Source organism: Lolium perenne, chromosome 6 (genome assembly GCF_019359855.2).
Source record: "Lolium perenne isolate Kyuss_39 chromosome 6, Kyuss_2.0, whole genome shotgun sequence".
NCBI classification, from domain to species: Eukaryota; Viridiplantae; Streptophyta; class Magnoliopsida; order Poales; family Poaceae; genus Lolium; species Lolium perenne.
In genome coordinates this window covers 51,600,871-51,615,945 of record NC_067249.2, presented here as the reverse complement: position 1 = coordinate 51,615,945, position 15,075 = coordinate 51,600,871, and positions in this window count along the sequence as shown.

Genomic DNA, 15,075 nt, shown 5'->3' with positions numbered 1-15,075 from the left:
TTGTACCATATACAACTCTTCCTCAATGTCTCCATTAAGGAACGCCATTTTGACATCCATCTGCCAAATCTCATAATCGAAAAATGCAGCTATTGCTAACAAAATCCTCACAGATTTTAGCTTTGCTACAGGTGAGAAAGTCTCATCGTAGTCAACACCTTGAATTTGTCGGAAACCCTTTGCGACAAGTCGAGCTTTATAGACAGTAATATTACCATCAGCATCTGTTTTTCTCTTGAAGATCCATTTATTCTCGACAGCCTTTCGGCTATCAGGTAAGTCTACCAAAGTCCATACTTTGTTATCATACATGGATCCCATTTTGGATTTCATGGCTTCTTGCCATTTGTTGGAATCTGGGCTCATCATCGCTTCTTCATACGTCGCAGGGTCCTCATCATTGTTGTCCACAATCATGACATTTAGACAAGGATCATACCAATCAGGAGTGGCACGTTCCCTTGTCGATCTGCGAGGTTCAGTAGCTATCTCGTTTGAAGTTTCATGATCATTATCATTAGTTTCCTCTGTTGTTGGTGTAGGCGGCATAGGAACAACTTCCTAGATCGCGCTACTCGATCAACTAGTGAAGATTCATCAATCTCATCGAGTTCTACTTTTCTTCCAGTCACTTCTTTAGTGAGAAATTCTTTCTCAAGAAAGGTTCCGTTCTTAGCAACAAAGATCTTGCCTTCGGATCTGTGATAGAAGGTGTACCCTATAGTTTCCTTAGGGTATCCTATGAAGACGCATTTCTCCGCTTTGGGTTCTAGCTTGTCCGGTTGTAACTTCTTTACATAGGCTTCGCAACCCCAAACTTTAAGGAACGACAGCTTAGGTTTCTTATTAAACCATAATTCATACGGCGTCGTTTCAACGGATTTTGATGGTGCTCTATTTAAAGTGAATGCGGCTGTCTCTAATGCATAACTCCAAAATGATACCGGCAAATCAGTAAGAGACATCATAGAACGAACCATATCTAAGAGAGTTCGATTACGACGTTCGGAAACACCGTTTCGTTGTGGTGTTCCCGGCGGTGTCAATTGTGAAAGTATTCCGCATTTCTTTAAATGCATGCCAAACTCATAACTCAGATATTCACCTCCGCGATCAAATCGTAGAAATTTAATCTTCTTGTTACGTTGATTTTCTACTTCACTTTGGAATTCCTTAAACTTCTCAAAAGTCTCGGATTTATGTTTCATGAAATAGATATACCCATATCTACTCAGATCATCTGTGAAGGTTAGAACATAACGATAACCACCGCGCGATGCTACACTCATTGGTCCGCACACATCGGTATGTATGATTTCCAATAAGTCAGTAGCTCGCTCCATAATACCAGAGAATGGAGTCTTAGTCATTTTTCCCATTAGACATGCTTCGCATCTATCAAGTGACTCAAAGTCAAGTGATTCAAGTAATCCATCAGTATGGAGTTTCTTCATGCGTTTCACTCCAATATGACCAAGACGACAGTGCCACATATAAGTAGAATTATCATTCAATTTAATTCGCTTAGCATCAATGTTATGTATATGCGTATCACTACTATCGAGATCTAACAGAAATAAGCCATTCTTCTGTGGTGCTCGACCATAAAAGATATTATTCATAAAAATAGAACAACCATTATTCTCAGACTTGAATGAATAACCGTCTTGCATTAAACAAGATCCAGATATAATGTTCATGCTCAACGCAGGTACATAATAACAATTATTTAGGCTTAAAACTAATCCCGAAGGTAGATGTAGAGGAAGTGTGCCGACTGCGATCACATTGACCTTGGATCCGTTTCCAACGCGCATCGTCACTTCATCTTTCAGCAGTTGTCGTTTATTCTTTAGTTCCTGCTTCGAGTTACAAATATGAGCAACCGAACCAGTATCAAATACCCAGGTACTAGAACGAGAACCAGTGAAATGAACATCTATAACATGTATATCAGATATACCTTATTTCTTATTCTTGACAAGGCCGCTCTTCAGATCCGCCAAATACTTGGAGCAATTACGCTTCCAGTGTCCCTTCTCCTTGCGTGAATAGCACTCGGATCAGGTTTAGGGCCAGTCTTAGGTTTCACAGGAGGCGTAGCAGCTTTCTTGCCACCCTTCTTGAATTTGCCTTTAGACTTGCCCTGTTTCTTGAAACTGGTGGTCTTGTTGACCATCAACACTTGGTGCTCTTTCTTGATCTCAATCTCAGCAGCTTTAAGCATGGAGAAGAGTTCAGGTAACTCTTTGTTCATGTTCTGCATATTGTAGTTCATCACAAAGTTCTTGTAACTAGGTGGCAGTGATTGAAGGATACGATTAATACCCAGTCTGTTAGGAATAACTATTTCCAAGTCACTGAGTTTCTTCGCATGCCCGGTCATAACGAGCATGTGCTCACTAACGGAGCTTCCTTCTTCCATCATGCAACTGAAGAAGTGTTTCGATGCTTCATAGCATTCCACGGCCGCATGAGTCTCAAATATAGTCTTCAACTCATTGATTAACTCATGTGGATCGTGGTGCTCAAAACGTTTTTGAAGATCGGCTTCCAGACTGCATAAGATGGCACACTGAACTTGAGAGTACCGAGTTTTCCGAGTTGCGTAAACAGCTTTTACTTCATCGGTTTTAGTTTCTGCAGGAGGGTCACCTAGCGGTGCATCAAGCACATATTGCAGATTTCCGCCATTGAGGAAAATCCTCACATGACGGAACCAGTCGGTGAAGTTGCTACCGTTGCTCTTAAGCTTTTCTTTCTCTAGGAACTGGTTAAAATTGATTGGGGACGCCAAATCTACAACATATATTTGCAATAGTTTAGACTAAGTTTATGACAAATTGAGTTCAAATTTTAATTCAACTTAATTAAAAACTAGGTGAACTCCCACTCAAAACAATATCCCTCGCATTGTCTTAGTGATCACACGAACCAAATCCACCGCACCTAAACCCGATCATCACGAGAAAAGGTGTGATTTCAATGGCGAACACTCAAAATGTTCATCATATCAACCATATGATTCATGCTCTACCTTTCGGTATCACGTGTTCCGAGACCATGTCTGTACATGCTAGGCTCGTCAAGGCCACCTTAGTATCCGCATGTGCAAAACTATCTTGCACCCGTTGTATGTACTTATTGAATCTATCACACCCGATCATCACGAGATGCTTCGAAACGACAAGACTTGGTAACGGTCCTACTAAGGATGAACACTTTATTATCTTGAGATTTAAGTGAGGGATCATCTTATAATGCTACCGTCGCGATCTAAGCAAAATAAGATGCATAAAAGGATTAACATCACATGCAGTTCATATGTGATATGATATGGCCCTTTTGTCTTTGCGCCTTTGATCTTCATCTCCAAAGCACGGACATGATCTCCATCATCAACGGGCATGATCTCCATCATCGTTGGCGTAGCGACAAGGTCAATGGCGCCGTCTTCATGATTGTCCTCCATGTAGCAACTCTTACAACTACTTTGAAATACTACTCAACATGAATTTTAAAGACAACCATAAGGCTCCTGCCGGTTGCCACAATACAATAATGATCATCTCATACATAGTCATCATCACATTATGGCCATATCACATCACCAAACCCTGCAAAAACAAGTTAGACGTTCTCTAATTTGGTTTGCATATTTTACGTGGTTTAGGGTTTTCGAGTAAGATCCAATCTACCTACGAACATGAACCACAACGGTGATACTAGTGTTGTCAATAGAAGAGTAAATTGAATCTTCACTATAGTAGGAGAGACAGACACCCGCAAAGCCACTTATGCAATACAAGTTGCATGTCGAGCGTGGAGCAAATCTCATGAACGCGGTCATGTAAAGTTAGCCCGAGCCGCTTCATCCCACTATGCCACAAAGATGCAAAGTACTCAACTAAAGATAACAAAAGCATCAACGCCCACAAACCATTGTGTTCTACTCGTGCAACCATCTATCCATAGACACGGCTCTGATACCACTGTTGGATAACGTTGCATAGAAAACAAAAATTTTCCTACCGCGAACACGAAATCCAAGCCAAGATGCAATCTAGAAGACGGTAGCAACGAGGGGATTATCGAGTCTCACCCTTGAAGAGATTCCAAAGCCTACAAGAGGAGGCTCTTGTTGCTGCGGTAGACGTTCACTTGCCGCTTGCAAAAGCGCGTAGAAGATCTTGATCACGATCGGTTCCGGCGCCACGAACGGGCAGCACCTCCGTACTCGGTCACACGTTCGGTTGTTGATGAAGACGACGTCCACCTCCCCATTCCAGCGGGCAGCGGAAGTAGTAGCTCCTCTTGAATCCGACAGCACGACGGCGTGGTGTCGGTGGTGGTGGAGAAGTCCGGCGGAGCTTCGCTAAGCGTGCGGGAACTATAGAGGAGAGAGGGGGCGGCTAGGGTTTGGGAGGGGGGCGCCGGCCATCTAGTGGTGCGGCCACCTTGTGGTGCTTGGGGTGGTCGGCCCCCTCCCCTTGGCCCCTCTATATATAGGTGGAACCCAAGTGTTGGTCTCCAAGTCTTCGAATAAGACCCGAACCAAAAACCTTCCATATGGTGGGGAAACCTACCCAAGTTAGGACTCCTACTAGAGGTGGGGTTTCCACCTCCCATATGGGGGGGTGGCCGGCCCCCTAAGGGGGAGTCCACTTGGGACTCCTCCCCCACTAGGGTTGGCCGGCCATGGAGGTGGAGTCCCATGTGGACTCCACCTTCCTTGGTGGTTTCTTCCGGACTTTTCTAGAACCTTCCATAGAACCTTCCGCGACATTTTAATTCACATAAAATGACATCCTATATATGAATCTTATTCTCTGGACCATTCCGGAACTCCTCGTGATGTCCGGGATCTCATCCGGGACTCCGAACAAATATTCGAACTCCATTCCATATTCAAGTTCTACCATTTCAACATCCAACTTTAAGTGTGTCACCCTACGGTTCGTGAACTATGCGGACATGGTTGAGTACTCACTCCGACCAATAACCAATAGCGGGATCTGGAGATCCATAATGGCTCCCACATATTCAACGATGACTTTAGTGATCGAATGAACCATTCACATACGATACCAATTCCCTTTGTCTCGCGATATTTTACTTGTCCGAGGTTTGATCTTCGGTATCACTCTATACCTTGTTCAACCTCGTCTCCTGACAAGTACTCTTTACTCGTACCGTGGTATGTGGTCTCTTATGAACTCATTCATATGCTTGCAAGACATTAGACGACATTCCACCGAGAGGGCCCAGAGTATATCTATCCGTCATCGGGATGGACAAATCCCACTGTTGATCCATATGCCTCAACTCATACTTTCCGGATACTTAATCCCACCTTTATAGCCACCCATTTACGCAGTGGTGTTTGGTGTAATCAAAGTACCTTTCCGGTATAAGTGATTTACATGATCTCATGGTCATAAGGACTAGGTAACTATGTATCGAAAGCTTATAGCAAATAACTTAATGACGAGATCTTATGCTACGCTTAATTGGGTGTGTCCATTACATCATTCATATAATGATATAACCTTGTTATTAATAACATCCAATGTTCATGATTATGAAACTAATCATCCATTAATCAACAAGCTAGTTTAAGAGGCATACTAGGGACTTCTTGTTGTCTACATATCACACATGTAATAATGTTTCGGTTAATACAATTATAGCATGATATCTAAAAATTTATCATAAACATAAAGATATAAATAATAACCACTTTATTATTGCCTCTAGGGCATATCTCCTTCATTTGCAAGAAGGGCAAGACCTACTTCAACCATGTGGCGATGCTTTCTTTCAGCAGAGCCATTTTTCTGGTGTGCATGGGGACATGACACATGATGCTCAATGCCTATTTTGCGAAAAAAGGAATTCAATTTCTCATATTCACCACCCCAATCAGATTGGATGGTTAGAATTTTCTATCAAATTGGCGTTCAACAAGTTGCTGGAAATTATGGAACACTTGAAAAACATAAGATTTTTTCTTGAGAAGATAAATCCATGAAAATTTACTAAAATCATCGATGAAGCTACATAGTACTCATATTTCCCTACAGACATAGGTGCTGGTCCCCATACATCGGAGAACACAAGTTGCAAGGGATAAGTAGATGCACTAGCTAGTAGACATCATATAAGGGAGTTGGTGGCTTTTGGCTCTTTGGAAAGAGTCACAAACCGACTCAATAATAGATTTATTCGAATAAGGGAGTTCATAATTTCTAAGAACTTGTTGAACAATGCGAAAAGAGGGATGTCCTAAACGACTATGCCATCTAGCAGCTGAAGGCTTGGTGATGCTAAAGGCATGTTTATTCTTGATGGATGATGAAGATATCAATGGGTAGAGGCCACGCACACATCGTCCTTTAAGAAGAATTTTCTTCGTTGCCTGATCCTTGACATAAAAATACCACGGGTGGAATTCAATAAAAACTTGATTATCTCTAGTAAAGCGATGAACTGAGACAAGATTTTTTGTGGTGTGTGGAACATGGAGAACATTTTTAGATGCAAGGATTTAGAGGGGGTATTAACAATTGCATGACCAACATGACTAATGTTCATACCTTGTCCATTGGCCGCATGAATTTGCTCACGACCGGTGAATTTTTCCTTCATGGTGAGCTTGTTGAGCTCGCCAGTGATGTGGTCGGTGGCACCGGTGTCACCATAGCATTTGGTGTCCACACCATATGACGCAACATTGGCGCCCTTCTCTTCTTCTTCTTCATCCTCGGAGTAGCGGTGCCAGCACTTCCAGGCCTCATGGCCTAGTTTGCCGCAAATCTGGCAGGTGACGAGATCGTGGTCCTTGTTGCCGCTCCTATCTCCTCCACGACGGCCACTGCCGCCTCCACGCTGCTGACGACCATGTCCGCGGCTACTGTAGCCACGGCCTCCTCTGCGTCCGCCGCATCCACGTGGCCCTCCTCGTCCGCGCTGTGCCAGGTTGACGGAGGAGCCTCCGCCGATGTCGCCACCGAGAAGCTTGATGCGGTTGTCGTAGGCACAGACCTAGGCGTACAGATCTCCCACAGTGAGGTCTTCTGCCCCATTGACCCCAATGGCGACGAAGAGGGGGTTGTAGAACTCGTCGAGGCTGGCGAGAAGATACTCGACGAGCTCTTCTTCATCGATCGGCCGGTCCCCTGCAGCGAGCTCATCAGCTATGCCCTTCATCTTGGTGAAGAATTGGGCCGTCGTCATGTTCTCCTTTTTGGTTTTGGCGAGGGCGACACGCAGATTGGAGATGCGCGTCTTGGACTGAGAGGCGAACATGGATTTGATCGCGCCCCAGACATCTGTTGTTGTTTCCATCCCAATAACAGAGATGCGAATATCAAGTGAAAGAGTATTTAGCAGGAACGATAGAACCTGCTGATCCATCGCCACCCATGCATCATAGGCTGGGTTGATTTCCTGGGAGGACTTACCGTCCTTGTCGATGGCGATAGTTTCTGGCGGGGGCTCCGTCTTGGCGTCAAGGAATCTCGTCAGACGAGCTCCACGGATCGGCGGGAGGACTTGCGACTGCCATAGTAGGTAGTTCGATCTGGTGAGCTTCTCGCTCACGGCTAAGCCAACTAGGGGATTTGTCATGGCGATGGTGGTTAAGCGGCGAGCATTGTAGACGTTTTTAGGAAGGTTGCTCTGATACCATATGATCGGTAGAGGGTTTTGTGTTAATGATGGGGACTTCCATCGGTTGCATGTTGATTTATATATGCCAACATCGGCAGAGATAGATACACGGAGGGTTGATACGTCTCCGACGTATCGATAATTTCTTATGTTCCATGCCACATTATTGATGATTTCTACATGTTACATGCACATTTTATGTCATATTCGTGCATTTTCTGGAACTAACCTATTAACAAGATGCCGAAGTGCCAGTTCCTGTTTTCTGCTGTTTTTGGTTTCAGAAATCCTAGTAAGGAAATATTCTCGGAATTGGACGAAATCAACGCCCAGGTTCCTATTTTTCCCGGAAGCATCCAGAACACCCGAGAGAGGCTAGAGGGGGGCCACAGGCCCACCAGATGACACCCTGGCGCGGCCAGAGGGGGGGGCGCGCCGCCCTATGGTGTGGTGGCCCCAGGCCCCCTCCGAGGCTGCCCTTCCGCCTATTTAAAGCCTCCGTCGCGAAAACCCTATTACGTTCGACGAAACCCACAGAAACCTTCCAGAGCCGCCGCCATCGCGAAGCCAAGATCTGGGGGACAGGAGTCTCTGTTCCGGCACGCCGCCGGGACGGGGAAGTGCCCCCGGAAGGCTTCTCCATTGACACCACCGCCATCTTCATCAACGCTGCTGTCTCCCATGAGGAGGGAGTAGTTCTCCATCGAGGCTCGGGGCTGTACCGGTAGCTATGTGGTTAATCTCTCTCCTATGTACTTCAATACAATGATCTCATGAGCTGCCTTACATGATTGAGATTCATATGAGTTTTGTATCACAATTCATCTATGTGCTACTCTAGTGATGTTATTAAAGTATTCTATTCCTCCTGCATGGTGTAAAGTGGACAGGGTGTGCATCATGTAGTACTTGGCGTAGTTTATGATCGTGATCTCTTGTAGATTGTGAAGTTAACTATTACTATGATGGTATTGATGTGATCTATTCCTCCTTTCATAGTGTGAAGGTTACGGTGTGCATGCTATGTTAGTACTTGGTTTGGTTCTGTTGATCTATCTTCCACTCTAAGGTTATTTAAATATGAACATTGAATTGTGGAGCTTGTTAACTCCGGCATTGAGGGTTCGTGTAATCCTACGCAATGGTGTTCATCATCCAACAAAAGAGTGTAGAGTATGCATTTATCTATTCTGTTATGTGATCAATGTTGAGAGTGTCCACTAGTGAAAGTCTGATCCCTAGGCCTTGTTCCTAAATACTGCTATCGCTGCTTGTTTACTGTTTTACTGCGTTTCTACTGTCTGCCATATTACCACCATCAACTATACACCAATCCTGGACAGCAAAGCACTTTTCTGGTGCCGTTGCCACTGCTTATTCATACCACCTGTATTTCACTATCTCTTCGCCGAACTAGTGCACCTATTAGGTGTGTTGGGGACACAAGAGACTTCTTGCTTTGTGGTTGCAGGGTTGCATGAGAGGGATATCTTTGACCTCTTCCTCCCTGAGTTCGATAAACCTTGGGTGATCCACTTAAGGGAAAACTTGGTGCTGTTCTACAAACCTCTGCTCTTGGAGGCCCAACACTGTCTACAGGAAAAGGAGGGGGGCGTAGACATCAAGCTATTTTCTGGCGCCGTTGCCGGGGACGAATCAAGACACTCCACCAAGCCCGTCAACCGCCATTAAACCTCCCACGTCAACTACGCGCCAATTGTGGACAGCAAAGCTATTTTCTGGCGCCGTTGCCGGGGAGGAAAGGTAAAAGGTACTCACACTCCGGATCTCGGCTACTAAGCTATTTTCGCCGTTGTAAGTACTCAAAGCTATTTCCTTTAGATCCTGCAATTGCATCTTTTTGTTTCTTGTTTACACTAGTTTGGCATAATGGACAAGAATGAGCTTCTTATTCTATTTCCTGATTTAAAACATGGATTGTTTGATGCGAAAATTAAAAAACCTATGGAATCTTATTTGCATGCTGGTAGTAATATTAGTATGAACGCTTTGAACACCATTGTTGATAATAATATAGAAAGTTCTAAGCTTGGGGAAGCTGGTTTTCATGAACTCTTTAGTCCCCCAAGCATTGAGGAGAAAATTTTCTTTGATGATACTTTGCCTCCTATTTATGATGATTATAATAGTGGTCTTTTGGTACAACCTACTATGGAGAGTAAATTTAATTATGATTATACTATGCCTCCTACACTTGATGAGAATAATAATAATGATAGCTACTTTGTTGAATTTGCTCCCACTACAACTAATAAAACTGATTATGCTTATGTTGGGAGTAGTAATAATTTTATGCATGAGACTCATGATAAGAATGTTTCAGTTGATAGTTATATTGTTGAGTTTGCTCATGATACTACTGAAAGTTATTATGAGAGAGGAAAATATGGTTGTAGAAATTTTCATGTTACTAAAACACCTCTCTATGTGCTGAAATTTTTGAAGCTACACTTGTTTTATCTTCCTATGCTTGTTACTTTGCTCTTCATGAACTTGTTTATTTACAAGATTCCTATGCATAGGAAGCATGTTAGACTTAAATGTGTTTTGGATTTGCCTCTTGATACTCTCTTTTGCTTCAACTACTATTTCTTGCGAGTGCATCATTAAAACTGCTAAGCCCATCTTAATGGCTATAAAGAAAGAACTTCTTGGGAGATAACCCATGTGTTATTTTGCTACAGTACTTTGTTTTATATTTGTGTCTTGGAAGTTGTTTACTACTGTAGCAACCTCTACTTATCTTAGTTTTGTGTTTTGTTGTGCCAAGTAAAGTCTTTGATAGTAAGGTTCATACTAGATTTGGATTACTGCGTAGAAACAGATTTCTTGCTGTCACGAATCTGGGCCTAATTCTCTGTAGGTAACTCAGAAAATTATGCCAATTTACTTGAGTGATCCTCAGATATGTACGCAACTTTCATTCAATTTGAGCATTTTCATCTGAGCAAGTCTGGTGCCATTTTAAAATTCGTCTTTACGGACTGTTCTGTTTTGATAGATTCTGCCTTTTATTTCGCATTGCCTCTTTTGCTATGTGGGATGGATTTCTTTGTTCCATTAACTTCCAGTAGCTTTGGGCAATGTCCAGAAGTGTTAAGAATGATTGTGTCACCTCTGAACATGTGAATTTTTGATTATGCACTAACCCTCTAATGAGTTGTTTCGAGTTTGGTGTGGAGGAAGTTTTCAAGGGTCAAGAGAGGAGGATGATATACTATGATCAAGAAGAGTGAAAGCTCTAAGCTTGGGGATGCCCCGGTGGTTCACCCCTGCATATTTTAAGAAGACTCAAGCTTCTAAGCTTGGGGATGCCCAAGGCATCCCCTTCTTCATCGACAACATTATCAGGTTCCTCCCCTGAAACTATATTTTTATTCCATCACATCTTATGTGCTCTTCTTGGAGCGTCGGTTTGTTTTTGTTTTTGTTTTGTTTGAATAAAATGGATCCTAGCATTCACTTTGTGGGAGAGAGACACGCTCCGCTGTAGCATATGGACAAGTATGTCCTTAGGCTCTACTCATAGTATTCATGGCGAAGTTTCTTCTTCGTTAAATTGTTATATGGTTGGAATTGGAAAATGATACATGTAGTAAATTGCTATAAATGTTTTGGGTAATGTGATACTTGGCAATTGTTGTGCTCATGTTTAAGCTCTTGCATCATATGCTTTGCACCCATTAATGAAGAAATACATAGAGCTTGCTTAAATTTGGTTTGCATATTTGGTCTCTCTAAGGTCTAGATAATTTCTAGTATTTAGTTTTGAACAACAAGGAAGACGGTGTAGATTCTTATAATGTTTACAATGTGTCTTTTATGTGAGTTTTGCTGCACCGGTTCATCCTTGTGTTTGTTTCAAATAAGCCTTGCTAGCCTAAACCTTGTATCGAGAGGGATTACTTCTCATGCATCCAAAATCCTTGAGCCAACCACTATGCCATTTGTGTCCACCATACCTACCTACTACATGGTATTTCTCCGCCATTCCAAAGTAAATTGCTTGAGTGCTACCTTTAAAATTCCATCATTCACCTTACAATATATAGCTCATGGGACAAATAGCTTAAAAACTATTGTGGTATTGAATATGTACTTATGCACTTTATCTCTTATTAAGTTGCTTGTTGTGCGATAACCATGTTTCTGGGGACGCCATCAACTATTCCTTGTTGAATTTCATGTGAGTTGCTATGCATGTTCGTCTTGTCTGAAGTAAGAGAGATCTACCACCTTATGGTTAAGCATGCATATTGTTAGAGAAGAACATTGGGCCGCTAACTAAAGCCATGATCCATGGTGGAAGTTTCAGTTTTGGACATATATCCTCAATCTCATATGAGAAAATTACTAATGGTTGTTACATGCTTATGCATAAAAGGGGAGTCCATTATCTGTTGTCTATGTTGTCCTGGTATGGATGTCTAAGTTGAGAATAATCAATAGCGAGAAATCCAATGCGAGCTTTCTCCTTAGACCTTTGTACAGGCGGCATAGAGGTACCCCTTTGTGACACTTGGTTAAAACATGTGTATTGCGATGATCCGGTAGTCCAAGCTAATTAGGACAAGGTGCGGGCACTATTAGTATACTATGCATGAGGCTTGCAACTTGTAAGATATAATTTACATGTCACATATGCTTTATTACTACCGTTGACAAAATTGTTTCATGTTTTCAAAATAAAAGCTCTAGCACAAATATAGCAATCGATGCTTTCCTCTTTGAAGGACCATTCTTTTACTTTTTATGTTGAGTCAGTTCACCTATCTCTCTCCACCTCAAGAAGCAAACATTTGTATGAACTGTGCATTGATTCTTACATACTTGCTTATTGCACTTATTATATTACTCTATGTTGACAATATCCATGAGATATACATGTTACAAGTTGAAAGCAACCGCTGAAACTTAATCTTCCTTTGTGTTGCTTCAATGCCTTTACTTTGAATTATTGCTTTATGAGTTAACTCTTATGCAAGACTTATTGATGCTTGTCTTGAAGTGCTATTCATGAAAAGTCTTTGCTATATGATTCACTTGTTTACTCATGTCATATACATTGTTTTGATCGCTGCATTCACTACATATGCTTTACAAATAGTATGATCAAGGTTATGATGGCATGTCACTCCAGAAATTATCTTTGTTATCGTTTTACCTGCTCGGGACGAGCAGAACTAAGCTTGGGGATGCTGATACGTCTCCGACGTATCGATAATTTCTTATGTTCCATGCCACATTATTGATGATTTCTACATGTTACATGCACATTTTATGTCATATTCGTGCATTTTCTGAAACTAACCTATTAACAAGATGCCGAAGTGCCAGTTCCTGTTTTCTGCTGTTTTTGGTTTCAGAAATCCTAGTAAGGAAATATTCTCGGAATTGGACGAAATCAACGCCCAGGTTCCTATTTTTCCCGGAAGCATCCAGAACACCCGAGAGAGGCCAGAGGGGGGCCACAGGCCCACCAGATGACACCCTGGCGTGGCCAGAGGGGGGGCCGCGCCGCCCTATGGTGTGGTGGCCCCAGGCCCCCTCCGAGGCTGCCCTTCCGCCTATTTAAAGCCTCCGTCGCGAAAACCCTATTACGTTCGACGAAACCCACAGAAACCTTCCAGAGCCGCCGCCATCGCGAAGCCAAGATCTGGGGGACAGGAGTCTCTGTTCCGGCACGCCGCCGGGACGGGGAAGTGCCCCCGGAAGGCTTCTCCATCGACACCACCGCCATCTTCATCAACGCTGTTGTCTCCCATGAGGAGGGAGTAGTTCTCCATCGAGGCTCGGGGCTGTACCGGTAGCTATGTGGTTAATCTCTCTCCTATGTACTTCAATACAATGATCTCATGAGCTGCCTTACATGATTGAGATTCATATGAGTTTTGTATCACAATTCATCTATGTGCTACTCTAGTGATGTTATTAAAGTATTCTATTCCTCCTGCATGGTGTAAAGTGGACAGGGTGTGCATCATGTAGTACTTGGCGTAGTTTATGATCGTGATCTCTTGTAGATTGTGAAGTTAACTATTACTATGATGGTATTGATGTGATCTATTCCTCCTTTCATAGTGTGAAGGTTACGGTGTGCATGCTATGTTAGTACTTGGTTTGGTTCTGTTGATCTATCTTGCACTCTAAGGTTATTTAAATATGAACATTGAATTGTGGAGCTTGTTAACTCCGGCATTGAGGGTTCGTGTAATCCTACGCAATGGTGTTCATCATCCAACAAAAGAGTGTAGAGTATGCATTTATCTATTCTGTTATGTGATCAATGTTGAGAGTGTCCACTAGTGAAAGTCTGATCCCTAGGCCTTGTTCCTAAATACTGCTATCGCTGCTTGTTTACTGTTTTACTGCGTTTCTACTGTCTGCCATATTACCACCATCAACTATACACCAATCCTGGACAGCAAAGCACTTTTCTGGTGCCGTTGCTACTGCTTATTCATACCACCTGTATTTCACTATCTCTTCGCCGAACTAGTGCACCTATTAGGTGTGTTGGGGACACAAGAGACTTCTTGCTTTGTGGTTGCAGGGTTGCATGAGAGGGAAATCTTTGACCTCTTCCTCCCTGAGTTCGATAAACCTTGGGTGATCCACTTAAGGGAAAACTTGCTGCTGTTCTACAAACCTCTGCTCTTGGAGGCCCAACACTGTCTACAGGAAAAGGAGGGGGGCGTAGACATCAAGCTATTTTCTGGCGCCGTTGCCAGGGACGAATCAAGACACTCCACCAAGCCCGTCAACCGCCATTAAACCTCCCACGTCAACTACGCGCCAATTGTGGACAGCAAGGGTTACAACATACAAAGAAAAGAAAGGGATGATCCTGATCTTATAGTTACGATCGGATCACCGCAAATACATTTGAACTTCCGTGTATCTCTAACTGACCTTCCGTCCAGGTTGATCTGAACTTCTGTATCATAACAGATACTCTAACACTCCGATGGGTCTTATGGTCTTGGAGGTGCGTTGGACCCACAACATCTCGGTGGCGGGAGGGTTTCCATTTTGTTGCTAGTTTCACTTATTCGGGATGGTGTGCGGGAGGCAACATTTTGAAGTCGGAAATAAGGAGTTTCCTACTATCTCCTGAGCTTCTCTTAATCTCTTGTTTTTTTTGCATAATTATAACAACCTCAGAATTTTCAGTAGCACGACAACAATAATTGCGATAGATAATTGAAGAGAAGTCCATTTTATGGTATGCTTTTCTGTCCTGTCTAAATGATGTGAAATAAATAAAAAAACAATAGGACACATGGTCGAGATGCATCTCCAAGCTTAAGCTTCTTGCCTAAATATCTGCACGGTGCGTGAGATGCGGGACCGCCCAACAATTGGACAGGTCGTGGAAGGAAT